The 15,894-nt window shown below is 41.3% G+C and overlaps 1 protein-coding gene across 10 annotated transcripts in view; it reads left to right on the top strand.

Moving 5' to 3' along the window:
- The first annotated feature begins 1,872 nt into the window (after window positions 1-1,872).
- Window positions 1,873-15,894, top strand: part of PHLDB2 (pleckstrin homology like domain family B member 2) — a 130,107-nt gene continuing 116,085 nt past the window's right edge. For 7 of the 10 annotated variants that reach the window (XM_079921616.1, XM_079921614.1, XM_079921617.1 and 4 more), the window contains exon 1: window positions 2,346-2,411. The gene's annotated coding sequence lies outside the window, so the exon portion shown is untranslated. Of the gene's footprint in view, window positions 2,075-2,345; window positions 2,412-15,894 lie in introns of those variants that run through there. The other 3 variants (XM_079921609.1, XM_079921618.1, XM_079921611.1) reach the window with 2 other exon arrangements.

Raw genomic sequence — 15,894 nt, 5'->3', positions numbered from 1 at the left:
GTTGAGAACTTCCTTCATGGGGACAAAAGTAGAAACAGGGCAAGGATAAAGTCAAGATGTGATGGTAAATTAGGGTGTTAATTAACAGTGGAGGTGGTTAAGTAGTTGAATTTTGGATTTATTTTAAAAGTAGAGCTGAAAAAATTTTTTCTGATGGATTGGATTTGAAACGTGTGAGAAACAGAAAAGTCAAGGATGACACGAAGCTTTTCGGCCTGATATGAGGAAAACTTCATTTGGGACAGGGTGGTTGGGAGACAGAAGGAGGAATTTCAGGATTTCAGTGTCAGAAATGTTATGTGGGAGTAGCCTAGTAGGCTAACTGGGCAATAGCCTGGAGCCTGCAGTTCAAGAAGAGATGGTCAGGCTGGAGTTAAAATTTGGGAGTCATTACCACATATGTGATCTTTAGTGTCGTGAGATCACCAAGGGTGTGAGTGTAGATAGACAAGAGATCCAAAGCCCGAACTCTGGGGACTCTACTGCTCAGACACTGGGAGAAGAGAAGGGACCAGCAAGCAATCTTCTTCCCAAAGAAGACTAAGAAGGAGCAAGCAATGGAGTAGGAAAAAAAAAAAAAAAACATGAAAAAGTTGTGGAAGTCCAAATAAAAGTTTTCCAGGAGGAACAAGTGTTCCACCATTGATTTCTGCTGATAGTTCGAGTGAGATGAGCCCTGAGAAAATGTCCAGTTTAGGAGTTTGACCTTGACAGGAGGCGTTCTAGGGGACAGAGCAGAAGCAAAAGCCCAATTGGAATAAATGGGTAGAGAAAACTTGGAGACAGCTTTTCTTAACAAGTCTAAAGGAGTTTTGCTGCGGCTGAGCAGAAGAAAAGGAGCAAGTGGCTGGAGGGGGAAGTGGATTCAAGAGAGAGTTTTTAAGATGGGAGAAATAACATGATTTTATGGTGATGGGATGATCCAATCGGGGAAACTGCTGAAGTATTTAAGTGTTGGATTGATTCCTGTATGTTTCTGTGCGGAAAAGAGCCAAGACAGGGGAAACTAATTCCTATAAAACACCAAGCAGTTCATAGGTGAGCCTTTCCTATAAATTAGAAGTCAGACTTTTACTTGCACAAATGAAAAGTGCATTATAAATAAGCTATTTGTTGAATGCCTACTGAGTGCCACTCGTGGTGTCAGGGACTTTGTATACATTATCCGGAAGCTTATTAACCATCCTGAACATCAGCTATCTCTGTCACTACACTGTTAATGACACTGTTGCTAGGAGCTAAAACGACTTGGCCAACCAAAGCCATAGTGATCATAAATTAGTCTGCACTTTATTGTGCTCTTCCTTGCTGTTGTGAGTTCCGCGAGGGTCGACGACCTGCCTCTCTGTTAGCCCAGAGATTCACCCAGAACTTGGAAGAGGTTCACTCACACTCATTCGTGCGGAGATCGACTGAGGCCGCCCTGGGTCCATTTGGTCCCTTTCCGTGGAGACACCCGCCGTTCACATCAGCATTGTTTTCATTGGTTGCAGCAACGAGAAAAACACGTTGGAAAATATAGAAACTTTCAAGAGAAGTAACTGAAACGAAATCAGTACAAGTTAGTTTAAAATCCTCCGCTGAGGCCGTTCCCCAACCATTTTGCAAAACTGCTTTTCTGACGCATCAGGTGCCTGCCCGCGGGCGAACTGTCGGGAGGAGGTGAGGTCACCTGGAGTTTCCCGGTAGAAACCTCACCGTCGGGCGAGGAAATCGTCGCTCGAGGACGTGTACCCACCCGCCCTCTTCCAGCTCATTAGGAAAGCCTGCCACAAGGTTTCTACCACGGCTGTAAACGCGGCTCCGAGAAGCTGGCGCCCCGTGATGGGGAGACCAGCCAGACCCCTGCTGCAGCAGTAAAAGCCCCAACTGCAAACTGCCTGGCACCTTCACCGACTTCACTGCTCCGAGTCCCTCGGTGCCCGCCGCGGTGGTTACGAAGGGGGCCGGGGCACAGGACCGAGCCGCGCGGAGCCCACCACCGCGGCCCGAGGGGGACCGCACCCGGCGGCTGGGTGCCCGCAGCGCGCCTTCCCTCCCTCGCCCTGGGGACCCGGCCGCGCCGACGCGCCAGGTGAGGAGAAGGCGGCGGCCGGCGGGGTAGAAGGGGCCGCGCAGGCTCCGCGCGTCCGGGCCGCATCCCCCGGGCGTCGCCTCCCCCGCCGCCGAGTTGGTCGCCGCCCGTTTGCGCGGCCGAGGGTTGTGGGCGGAGAGGAGGCAGTGGCCGCCGGGGCCAGGAGGGGCGCGCTGGCTGCGCACAGCGCGTGCTGAGTGGCCGGGCGGCTGCGGCTGGAGCTGCGGCGGGGCCGGGGGTCCGGGGTTGGAGGGAGGGTGGGAGGGAGGCGGGGCGAGGGCCAGGCGAGGGCCGCTGGAGCCGGCGGAGAGCGGCGGCGCGGAGAGAAGATGAGACGGTGAGTGGCTGCCGGGGACGCAGAGTTTCTTGGTTCTCTTGTGGGCTGCAGGGACAAAAGCTCGGGCTGGGGTTAGCAGAGCCCGGGCTGAGCAGCCTCTGGGGCCCCGAACCCCAAGAATGGGTGGACCTCGGTTGAGAGGATCCTGGGGAGGCAGTGGCGGGGTGGAAGAGCAGCTCGCAGAACGGTTGTAGGAAACGGGCGGGATTTGGGGGAGCCTGAGGCAACTTTTGCCGAGAAGTCTGGAATACCCAAGGAGAGAGGGATCGGGATCTTGGGGCTAGAGCTGCTTTGTCGCCGTGGGCGGAGGAAAGAGTCCGCTGCTGGATGGTGTGGGCGCGGAATTCAGAAAAGACCCCCTCCCCCAAATATCTAGCTAGCTGCCCTCCTGGCTCACTTTGTTTCAAGAGTGGGGCTCACTAGTTTGAACCGCCCAGAGACTCAAATTCCCATTTGGCCTTGAGTGCCCCCCAAAATTTATGGTTGGGGCGGTCTCCGCACCCCTAGAGATAGCGGCTGGAAGTAGAGAATGTTTTGAACCCCTGTTTCACCCGCGCCTGGCACGGCCGAGGCGCAGCTTGAAATGTTTGCTGGTACATTGAATAACTTAGTTCTAGCAGTCATCACTTATTAAAGCGCCGAGGGCCGGGCTAACTCCCGCCACCGCCAGGAAATTAAAAGGCTGACAGGCTGTCGCTTCCAGACTTGGGGTTTCCTGTTTGAAAGAGCTTCGGAAGTCGAACCTGCTACCCATCTACCTTTCTCATGTAAAAGCGGGAACTGCGCCCTCAGCCTTTTATGTCGGTAGACTTTCCCGGGGCTGGAAATCCTCTCGCCCGGCCCTGCCCTCATCCCTAGAAGTCTTCCTTCTGCTGCTCTAAAGAAGCTCTCAACAATTCTAGAATGCACAGCTAGTCACAGCCAGACGCAGCTGGGAGTGGAACTAGAAGAAGAGGCATAAAAATGTGGCGTACTTTTAGTGTAAATATATGTCAGCCACATTTCCCTTCATTGTATGAATGTATTAATTACAGATATTTATTATCAAGTATTGGACGCGTAACTTTAAGCTTCCTAGTTTGGCTTAATTTAGGCGTTTGAGATATGTCTCCGAGATTCTAACATCTGAATTCAGCTGGGAGAGGTCTAAATGAAGTTCACAGTTTCAGAGTGTTAGTTAAACTTTTGCCCTGAGAGCTCTTGAATTCTTGGTTCCTGGTAGGATAGCAACAGAGTAGTTGGATTTGGGATAAATAAAGCTTTAGAGCTGCCCACTATTTTAACAGAATGGCTACATCCCCGGTACCATTGCCCTCAATTGTGTAAATATTTGTTTGAATAAAGAGCTAAGGTTCTTTGAAAAGTAACAGTTGTGTCTATTCATGATTCCCTTTTCATATCCTGGGCTTAAGTTATTTAAAAGGTTTTGTGTTTTATTTTATTGTTTTCGTTTTACATATTTAATGTGGAAATTTAAACATTATATGTACTTGAGAAACTCTGTAAAGTCCCCAAAACATTTATAACTGGGGTTTCCTTTAAAAGTGAGGGGGAATAGAGCTTTTGCTCTTAGTTGACTAGTGTAGCCTTCACCTCCTGAGACCCAGAGGTTTGCAAATCCCAGCCTTTTTCACAAATGAAAAAATGAGATGTTGGGCTAGGAGTAGCCATCATTTCAATTTGCAGGCTTCAGTCTGTTCCATGCAACTGGCAGACGCTGTTCTTTTGGGCTGAGGACTGACTTTAGGGGGTGTCTCCTGTATCCCTATTTGAAGTGAGGGAGGAAAAGATAGCTGGGAAATTCTCCTAAGAGCTTGCTACCTCCTATCTTAAAGAACACCAGACGAAAGCTGGAACTCTTTAGCAACCTTTTCAGAAACATTTTATTTACTGGCTTTTGCACGAGAGGGAAGAAAAAGCTGAAGTGATTAAACCCACCACTGAATTTTGCTGTTTTCCTCAAAGCCCTCTTTTGAGGTCTGTACTGTAATGCAGGGGTTGATTCTGGAGTGCACCAGAGGACTTGCTGTGAAAAACGTGATTGCTTTTAAATACTTTTAAAGAGCAGTTGAGGTTATGACTCTGTATGCTAATTCTCAACCCTTAGCAGAAAGGCGGTTGGCTCTATGAATAACTTGGAAAGACAGTGGTTTTGTACATCTTCCAAGTGGAATACATGTGCGTTATAAATCTGACTGTTAGATCTTGATGTACTTTACTTATTAACTGTGGAAATGTCATCTATTTGAAACAAAAACAACTTTTAAGTGATGTGCTTTATTATAAAGCCCTGGTATACACAGCAGCTGTGGTTCTGAATGGAGGCGGGTGGAGTGGGGGTAACTTGCTCCCCAGGGGTTATTGGCCAGTGTCTGGAAACATTTTTGGTTGTCCCAACTCGGGGCAGGGGACAACCCCAGTTGCCAACTGGGGCTGGCCTCTAGTGGGTAGAGGCCTCAGATGATGCTGTGTAATATCCTATAATGCACAGGACACACAAACAATGAATATCTAGCCCCAAACTCTTCACTAGGGTATTACCTTGAGGACATATGTTAACAAGATTAGGGATCTTAATCTAATTTGGATCTTCTAGAAACTGACGGTATTTTTGCTCAACACAGAGAGACCTTTTTGTCTGCAGCAGATTCTTTTGTCCTTGGCATTAAGAGTCTTAATATACCATAGATGTGAAGGAACTTGTGTTCACTGACTTTGAGTTGGCTTAAAATTACAGAATTTTGGAGTGCTACAGTGCAAGGGAGCCTCAGAGATCACTGAGCTCAACTTTTTTGTTTTATAGACACAAAAACTGAGATGCCCAGAGATGGTGACTGGTAAAGTCTCAAGTGTGTTAGTGACAGATGTTAGTTTTAGATAAAACCCAGGATTAGAGAATTTAGAAACTGATATTCAGGCATATGTAAGTTTTTAAAAAATGGACCTGACCCTTTGTGAGAATTTAGAGGTCACATTCTCTGTGAGGAAATAAATAAACTCTTTGATGGGGGAAGGGTAGCATTAGCCATGGTGACTGTGGAGCATATGCCTGGGTGTGTCAGCCCCAAGAAGAACATAATTCTATTGTGCGACCTGTGACACTCCACGTCTGATGCCTGCACCATCCTTCCCATGGCAAAGTGGGCAACAGATGGTTCCACATTCACAGCAGATGCTATGGTACAAAACAGAACATTTGAGATTTTTTGTTCCTCCCTGCCTTATGGGTTAAGAGTAGAGGGCATGAATGGATAGGGTTGTCTTGGAGAGAAGAGAGGATGAGAGAGGCCTCCTGAATACAGAGTTAAAAAAGACACCTGGCATATAAGGAAATGAGCGTGCTTTGGGGCAGTTGTGAGGGATATTCATAAGCTGATGAGTGGATATGTAAGATAAATGTGATATTTGCGTAGAACTTGGGTTAGGAATCTGAAGACATTTCAAGCTTGGCACTTCTTTGGGGGAAGAGGGCAAAATAATAATGGGGGTAAAAGGAATCTCAGAAATCCTCTTATCTGAATCTGCTCACTTGGCCAGTGAGAACCTCCTAACTCCTGTTTCATTGTACTTTCTTGTACAACCCCCAGTCTTTATCTTTCCATCTGTTTACTTAGTGGGGAAGAAAATGATAGTAATATAAAGTTTTTGTTCATTTTCTGGGACAGTGTAAAAAGCATGTATTTGTGAATGGCTCTGCTTATAGAAAGGAGTTATCTCAAAGAGTTTTTTTTTTTTTTTTTTTTTTTTTTTTTTGCGGTACGCGGGCCTGTCACTGTTGTGGCCTCTCCTGTTGCGGAGCACAGGCTCCGGATGCGCAGGCTCAGCGGCCATGGCTCACGGGCGCAGCCGCTCCGCGGCATGTGGGATCTTCCCGGACCGGGACACGAACCCGCGTCCCCTAGCATCGGCAGGCGGACTCTCAACCACTGGGCCACCAGGGAAGCCCTCAAAGAGTTTTTGACGATCAGAAAAGTTGTGCACATATGGCTGCTCTCACATTTTACATTACTACGATTAGCCGTTAGTCCTGTGATTATGGATTTTAGTTGTGTGCTAAGTGGTCCTGCCATGGTAGTTATAATCCTCAAATCTGGGAGGTTCTGGAAATATAGAAGAAGTTTTTAGTGTGCCTTTCTTGGAAGAGCTCCGAACCTCGCTGTGGTAGGTTCTTATCATTTTGACAACTAGCCAATGGGTGTACCTCAAAGCCGAGTACATAGTAGTATATTTAGAAATGATTCAGAAGTGATGACTTTTTAAAGAGGGCTGCTCTCTGCAGGTGCTGCAGTAAAGGGGTATAGCACCCTTTTCATTATCACCTTTCGGGTAGTCATTCTTTTTTTTTTTTTTTTTGTCGTGTAGTCATTCTTGTTACTTATTTTTCAGGTGATGGAAGAGAAGATGAGTTTGTTTTTTTTATAGTTGTTGGCTGGAAATATTTGTTGGCGTTTGATTAATGTGACTCTTATCTTTTGAAAGTGAATAAAACCAAAAAGGGTAGCTCAGATTTTCAAATCCCTTCAAAATGAGTATTTGGTAAGGCAGAACTTGTTTCTGCCACCCAGAAATTCGAACCTTCTAAGGGTTAATTTGCAGAGTTGTTTTCATGATATTTAGGAATGTTTTTAGATGTTGAAAAGAAGGTTTGTGCTGTATCTGCTTTAAAGGCAAGATTGTTATCTATAGCAGCTAATGATCAGCAGGGGAAACCCAAATATAAAAATCATTTTAATTGAAATTCAGTGGGAAGGCTAGGGGCTGGAGAAGCTTGCCATACAAAGAAACAGGTAAATAAGGTATAGAGTAACAGGCTGAGTTAGCTGGAGACTTTTCTGAGAGGTTTTTACAAGAGATATTTGTTTTGCTTAGTGTGAGTGGGTTGAGTTTATTAGATGAACTCCATTTCCTTACTTTGCAAATTAAGGGGAAGAAAAAGTTTGTTCATGCCTATATTTAATATTGTTACCTCAAGCAGGGTCAGCTTTTTCCAAGATTTGCTGCTAAATCTAGAGTTCAGTGGAAATCAGTGTTGATCATCTTAGCATATTTTGTTTGCATGCAGCATGTGACCTCTCCAGATGGCGATGTGCTTGTGGAGTCTGCATAAGGAATGGCAAAAACGCTAAAAGTTACAATCTTTCTCCTCGATTTGTTTCTTGAGCACCGTATTGCTAAAACAAGGGCAGGTAAAAGCAAAGGAAAGCCAGCTTCTGTGTTTGTTTGTCCAGTTCAGATGCAGCCTGAGTAGTGCTTCATAGTCAAGAGATATTCAGAGGGGACTGGGAAGTGAGGTCTGGCTGCCACACTGCTTACATCATTGCAGAAGTAGGTTTTTGAAAACATATTTAGTAAGGAAATTGCAAGCCATGGGAATGTAGACAAAATATTTCTTATACATCATGCCGAATCAAATAGCCGTATTATATTACACTAACATAACTCTGACCAGGCCTTCTTCCCACTACGTTATGCTGAAATAATTTACCATGCCCTTGGAATGTCATGGGCAACCGCACCGGTGCAATCTTTTCCCAGTTAGGTAGCTAGCTGCCACCTTATCACTAAAACATGTTTCTGTTCTGTAGTCATTTCCATTTCCTGCGTTGTATAACTGGCACTCCTGTGTTATTTAACCTGTGTCTATGGGAGCCTAGAAAGTTGGAGCAGAAAGAACATCTAGTTCACCCTCACCATTTTAAATATGGAGAAACCTCTACTAAAACAAGGTGAAGACGGGCCAAGGGATTTGCTCTGGCTCTTTCTTCTGTTGGTTATTTTGGCAGAACCAGGACGAGGGTCGGGTATCCTGACTCATGTTCCTGGCAGTCTGTCCCGTATTTTTTGCGCTAGATTGGCCATGACAATAAAAATAACATCCTAATGTAACCATTTCCTTTATTAGGGCTTTTGGTCAGATATAAAAAACAGCATTGATTAAATTTAGTGTAGTCAGTTGTTTACTGACCTCTGCTGGTTCAAGTCCTTTTTCCTTTTCCTTCCAAGCAAAATAAATGGTTAAAAAAGGTAGGTCGCAACAAAGGGAAATATTGTCTATAACACCCACTTTGCATAACCTACAGTTAAGTAATGAAGAGATGGTATCATTATTGTTTTGTTTTGTTTACTTTATAGTATTTTTTTAAAACCCATCCACTCAGTTTTTGAGTTAAAGGGAAAAACACTATGACCATGGGTGATGTGGTCACCTTGTGTTTGTTCCATCCATCCTGAGCCTACTTATCCCCTGACTATTCCCAGTTCACAAGTATTGGGTAAGGGAATGGAGAATAGTACGTTTGGATTTGGTGAATGTTACTTTGAAAAAACAGAAGCTGACTCTGAAGAGAATGTATTTTGATCGGTAGTGTGGAATGGGGACAGGATGCTGTAAAGATAAGAGTTTGCTCCCACCAACTCTCAGCTTCCAATTCCAGCCCATTAGGGGTGGTTTCAGGGTCAAGAGAGAGCATCTTCATCCCCATGTGATCCCAGAGTCAATATTTTTCTTGCATAAATTGGTTTTAGAGGATGCTTTTTCCTGGAGTACCCCTCTGCTTCAGGAAGTAAATCTGAAGCACAGATGCAAACAGACATTCAAGACCTCCAACCTAGTTATTCCATGACTCTGTTTCTTGGCTTTGTCTCACTGTGGTGATCACATAATACAGGAGGATTGTTCAGAGGCTACAGTCAGAATCACCTAAACCCGGGGATGAATTATGCCAATGATCAGGAATAAGAAACATCTGGAAATATTTGCTTTACTTGGGAAAATTTTAGAAACCTTTATCTTCAACTAAAGCTATCTTAGGATTCTATAAAGAACCCTGAAAATATGGGTCTGTAATTTCCTACCTAAAGAACTCTCCCACTTTCAGAGAAGCCATCACATAATTTAAGAATCTATAAAGTATGTTGGTCTCTATCTTAGCATGAATATGGAAGGGTGTGTGTGTGTGTTTTAATGGTTTTTTGAGGCTGAAATTCTTCAAGATATGGCAGGTTTGTCAGTTTTTGTGTTTACATTTTAACTTTCTGAAGAGGTGGGTTTTATTTGAATATGCATAGTAGTGAAATTTAGCTACTGTGACCTACCATTATCTTGCAAGTATCCGAAATATAATGGCCTGATACTTGTAATCTAGACAATGCATTTCCTTTCAGATTTCTCCAAGGTACTTAAAAAAAAAAATCTGCTTTTAGGAGCTTAATTCAATATGACAGAAGGTTAGTATTTCGTACTTTTTAAAAAATCAGCAAGGAGCTACTGTATGAACACATCCTTCTTTGTAAACTGAGCCACTATCGTTTTTAAGTCAGTATATATTCATATATTTTTATTCATATTGGTTTTCGGAATGCACACATCTTTTACTTTTTAAATATTTTTATTATGGAAAATTTTAAACATACATAAAAATTAAAAGAATAATGCAGTGAAATCTCATGTACCCATCATTCAGTTTCAACAGTTACCTACATATGCTAATATTGTTTCATCTGTAGACCTTACTTCCCCCCAAACATAGATTGTTATAAAGCAGATTCCAAATACTGTAGTATTTTATTCATAAAAAATTTAAAATATAAATCTAAGAGCTTAGGATTTTTAAAAAATACAGCAAATCATTATCACACCTAAAAACAAAAATGGCAGTAATTAAAATATCTTTTTTCCAGTCAGTCTTCAGATTCTCTGATTGTCACATAAAATTTTTGTTTAATAGTTGGATTGTTCAAAACAGAATCCAAACAAGGTCTACAAGGTCTACATATTGCATTTAATTGTTAATTGGTGTATCTCCTGGTTCTTTTTAAATCTAGAACTGTTCCCTCTCTTATTTTTTTCCTTGTCATTTGCTGGTTGAAGACATTGGTTATTTTTCTGTAGACTTCCACATGTTTTAGATTTAAGTGATACTGTCTCCATAGTGTTGTTTAATGTATTCCTCTGTTCTTTGTATTTTCTGTAATCGGAGACACCATTTTTTTTTTTTTTTTTAATAAATGTATTTATTTATTTATTTTTGGCTGTGTTGGGTCTTCGTTGCTGCACATGGGCTTTCTCTAGTTGTAGCGAGTGGGGGCTACTCTTGGTTGCGGTGCGTGGGCTTCTCACTGTGGTGGCTTCTCTTGTCACAGAGCACGGGCTCTAGGCACGCGGGCTTCAGTAGTTGTGGCACGCAGGCTCAGTAGTTGTGGCTCGCGGGCTCTAGAGCACAGGCTCAGTAGTTGTGGCACAGGGGCTTAGTTGCTCTGCGGCATGTGGGATCTTCCTGGACCAGTGCTTGAACCTGTGTCCCTTGCACTGGCAGACGGATTCTTAACCACTGCACTACCAGGAAAGTCCGGAGACAGCATGCTTTTAATTTGAGAACTTCCCTACCGCATCATTCTGTTGAACTTAATTTATAACATATATATATATATATATATATATATATATATATATACTTATTACATTCATATTGTGTCTCCTTCAAATATTGCTAAAGCTGTTTTTAAAATTTTATTTATTTATTTATACAGCAGGTTCTTATTAATCTATTTTATACATATCAGTGTATACATGTCAATCCCAATCTCCCAATTCATCCCACCACATCCCCACCCCCTGCTTTCCCCCCTTGGTGTCCATACGTTTGTTCTCTACATCTGTGTCTCTATTTCTGCCCTGCAAACCGGTTCATCTGTACCATTTTTCTAGATTTCACATATATGCGTTAATATACGATATTTGTTTTTCTCTTTCTGACTTACTTCACTCTGTATGACAGTCACTAGGTCCATCCACATCTCTACAAATGACCCAATTTTGTTCTTTTTATGGTTGAGTAATATTCCATTGTATATATGTACCACATCTTCATCGATTTGTCTGTCGATGGGCATTTAGGTTGCTTCCATGACCTGGCTGTTGCTGCAATGAACATTGGGGTGCGTGTGTCTTTTTTCCTTTTTTTTTTAATATCTTTATTGGAGTATAATTGTTTTATAATGTTGTGTTAGTTTTTGCTGTACAACAAAGTGAATCAGCTACATGTATACATATATCCCCATATCCTCTCCCTCTTGCGTCTCCCTCCCAGCCTCCCTATGCCACCCCTCTAGGTAGTCACAAAGCACCGAGTTGATCTCCCTGTGCTATGCAGCTGCTTCCCACTAGCTATCTATTTTACATTTGGTAGTGTATATATGTCCATGCCACTCTCTCACTTCCTCCCAGCTTACCCTTCCCCCTCCCCGTGTCCTCAAGTCCATTCTCTATGTCTGCGTCTTTATTCCTGTCCTGCTCGTAGGTTCATCACAACCATTTTTTTTTAATTCCATGTATATGTGTTAGCATACAGTATTTGTTTTTCTCTTTCTGACTTACTTCAATCTGTATGACAGACTCTAGGTCCATCCACCTCGCTACAAATAACTCAGTTTCGTTCCTTTTTATGGCTGAGTAATATTCCATTGTATATATGTACCATATCTTCTTTATCCATTTGTCTGTCAATGGACATTTAGGTTGCTTCCATGACCCGGCTATTGTACATAGTGCTGCAATGAACATGGGGGTGCAAGTGTCTTTTTGAATTATGGTTTTCTCTGGGTATATGCCCAGTAGTGGAATTGCTGGGTCATATGGTAATTCTATTTTTAGTTTTTTAAGGAACCTCCATACTGTTTTCCATAGTGGCAGTATCAATTTACATTCCCACTAACAGTACAAGAGAGTTCCCTTTTCTCCACACCCTCTCCAGCATTTGTTGTTTGTCGATTTTCTGATGGTGCCCATTCTAACCAGTGTGAGGTGATACCTCATTGTAGTTTTGATTTGCCTTTCTCTAATAATTAGTGATGTTGAGCAGCTTCTCATGTGCTTCTTGGTCATCTGTATGTCTTCTTTGGAGAAATGTCTGTTTAGGTCTTCTGCCCATTTTTTGATTAGGTTGTTTGTTTTTTTAATATTGAGCTGCATGAGCTGTTTATATATTTTGGAGATTAATCCTTTGTCCATTGATTCATTTGCAAATATTTTCTCCCATTCTGAGGGTTGTCTTTTCATCTTGTTTATAGTTTCCTTTACTATGCAAAAGGTTTTAAGTTTCATTAGGTTTCATTTGTTTTTATTTCCATTACCCTAGGAGGTGGGTCACAAAAGATCTTGCTGTGATTTATGTCAAAGAGTGTTCTTCCTATGTTTTCCTCTAAGAGTTTTATAGTGTCCGGTCTTACATTTAGGTCTTTAATCCATTTTGAGCTTATTTTTGTGTATGGTGTTAGGGAGTGTTCTAATTTCATTCTTTTACATGTAGCTGTCCAGTTTTCCCAGCACCACTTCTTGAAGAGACAGTCTTTTCTCCATTGTATATCCTTCCTCCTTTGTCATAGATTAGTTGATCATAGGTGTCTGGGTTTATATCTGGACTTTCTATCCCGTTCCATTGATCTATATTTCTGTTTTTGTGCCAGTACCTTACTGTCTTGATTACTGTAGCTTAGTAGTATAGTCTCAAGTCAGGGTGTCTGATTCCTCCAGCTCCATTTTTTTCCCTCAAGATTGCTTTGGCTATTTAGGGTCATTTTTATCTCCATAAAAATTATGCAATTTTTTGATCTAGTTCTGTAAAAAATGACATTGGTAATTTGATAGGGATTGCATTGAATCTGTAGATTGCTTTGGGTAGTACAGTCATTTTCACAGTATTGATTCTTCCCATCCAAGTACATGGTATATCTCTCCATCTGTTTGTGTCATCTTTGATTTCTTTCATCAGTGTCTTATAGTTTTCTGAGTACAGGTTGTTTACCTCCTTAAGTAGGTTTATTTCTAGGTTTTTAATTCTTTTTCCTGCAATGGTAAATGGAGTGTTTCCCTAATTTCTCTTCTGATCTTTTGTTGTTAGTGTATAGGAATGCAAGAGATTTCTGTGCATTAATTTTGTATCCTGCAACTTTACCCAATTCATTGATTAGCTCTAGTAGTTTTCTGGCGACATCTTTAGCATGATCTATGTATAGTATCATGTCATCTGCAAACAGTGGCAGTTTTACTTATTCTTTTCCAGTTTGGATTCCTGTTATTTCTTTTTCTTCTCTGATTGCTGTGGCTAGGACTTCCAAAACTATGTTGAATAATAGTGGCAAGTGTAGACATCCTTGTCTTGTTCCTGATCTTAGAGGAAATGCTTTCAGTTTTTCACCGTTGAGAATGATGTTTGCTGTGGGTTTGTCATATATGGCCTTTATTATGTTGAGGTATGTTCCCTCTATGCCCACTTTCTGGAGAGTTTTTATCATGAAAGGGTGTTGAATTTTGTCAAAAGGTTTTTCTGTGTCTATTGAGATGATCATATGGTTTTTATTCTTCAATTTGTTAATATGGTGTATCACATTGATTTCTTCAAAGAAGACACTTGATCATGTTGTATGATCCTTTTAATGTGTTGTTGGATTCTGTTTGCTAATATTTTGATGAGGATATTTTCATCTATATTCATCAGTGATATTGGTCTGTAATTTTCTTTTTTTGTAGTATCTTTGTCTGGTTTTGGGATCAGGGAGATAGTGATGGTGATGGTGGCCTCATAGAATGAGTTTGGAAGTGTTCCTTCCTCTGCAGTTTTTTGGAAGAGTTTGAGAATGATGGGTGTTAGGTCCTGTCTAAATGTTTGATAGAATTCACCTGTGAAGCCATCTGGTCCTGGACTTCTGTTTGTTGGAAGATTTTTAATCACAGTTTCAATTTCATTACTTGTGATTGGTCTGTTCATATTTTCTGTTTCTTCCTGGTTCAGTCTTGGAAGGTTATACCTTTCTAAGAATTTGTCCATTTCTTCATGGTGGTTCATTTTATTGGCATAGAGTTGCTTGTAGTAGTCTCTTAGGATGCTTTGTATTTCTTCAGTGTCCATTGTAACTTCTCCTTTTTCATTTCTAATTTTATTGACTTGAGTCCTCTCCTTCTTTTTCTTGATGAGTCTGGCTAAAGGTTTATCAATTTTGTTTATCTTCTCAAAGAACCAGCTTTTAGTTTTATTGATCTTTGCTATTGTTTTCTTTGTTTCTATTTCATTTATTTCTGCTCTGATCTTTATGATTTCTTTCCTTCGACTAGCTTTAGACTTTGTTCTTTTTCTAGTTGCATTAGGTGTAAGGTTAGATTATTTGAGATTTTTCTTGTTTCTTGAGGTAGGCTTGTATTGCTATAAACTTCCCTCTTAGAACTGCTTTTGCTGCATCCCGTAGGTTTTGGATCGTCATGTTTTTGTTGTCATTTGTGTCTAGGTATATTTTGATTTGTTCTTTGAATTCTTCAGTGATCTCTTGGTCCTTTAGTAACGTATTGTTTAGCCTCCATGTGTTTGTGTCTTTTACATTTTTTTCCCTGTAATGGATTTCTAATCTCATAGGGTTGTGGTTGGAAAAGATGCTTGAGATGATTTCAGTTTTCTTAAATTTACTGAGGCTTGATTTATGACCCAAGATGTGATCTATCCTGGAGAATGTTCTGTGTGCACTTGAGAAGAAAGTATAATCTGCTGTCTTCGGATGGAATGTTCTATAAATATCAATTAAATCTATCTGGTCTATTGTGTCATTTAAAGCTTGTGTTTCCTTATTCATTTTATGTCTGGGTGATCTGTCCATTGGTGTTAGTGAGGTGTTAAGGTCTCCCACTGTTATTGTGTTACTGTTGATTTCCTCCTCTATAGTTGTTAGCGTTTGCCTTATGTATTGAGGTGATCCATGTTGGGTGCATAAATATTTATAATTGTTATATCTTCTTCTTGGATTGATCCCTTGATCATTATGCAGTGTCCTTCCTGTCTCTTGTAACATTCTTTATTTTAAAGTCTGTTTTATCTGATATGAATATTGCTACTCCAGCTTTTTTTTATTTCCATTTGCATGGAATGTCTTTTTCCATCCCCTCACTTTTAGTCTGTATGTGTCCCTAGGTCTGAAGTGGGTTTCTTTTAGACAGCATACAGATTGGTCTTGTTTATGTATCCTTTCAGAGAGCCTGTGTCTTTTTGTTGAAGCATGTAATCCATTTAGATTTAAGGTAATTATCAATATGTATGTTCCTATTACCATTTTCTTAAGTTTTGGGGGTTTGTTTTTGTAGGTCCTTTTCTTCTCCTGTGTTTCCCACTTAGAGAATTTCCTTTAGCATTTGTTGTAGAGCTGGTTTGGTGGTGCTGAATTCTCTTAGCTTTTGCTTGTCTGTAAAACTTTTGATTTCTCCGTCAAGTCTGAATGAGATCCTTGCTGGGTAGAGTAATCTTGTTTGTAGGTTCTTCCCCTTCATCACTTTAAATATTATCATGCCACTTCCTTCTGGCTTGTAGAGGTTCTGTTGAGAAATCAGTTGTTAACCTTGTGGGAGTTCCCTTGTATGTTATTTGTCGTTTTTCCCTTGTTGATTTTAGTAATTTTTCTTTGTCTTTGATTTTTGCCAATTTATTACTGTGTGTCTCAGTGTGTT

This window comes from Stenella coeruleoalba (assembly GCF_951394435.1).
Source record: "Stenella coeruleoalba genome assembly, chromosome: 5".
Lineage (NCBI taxonomy): Eukaryota > Metazoa > Chordata > Mammalia > Artiodactyla > Delphinidae > Stenella > Stenella coeruleoalba.
This window is presented reverse-complemented; position numbering and strand designations above follow the sequence as displayed.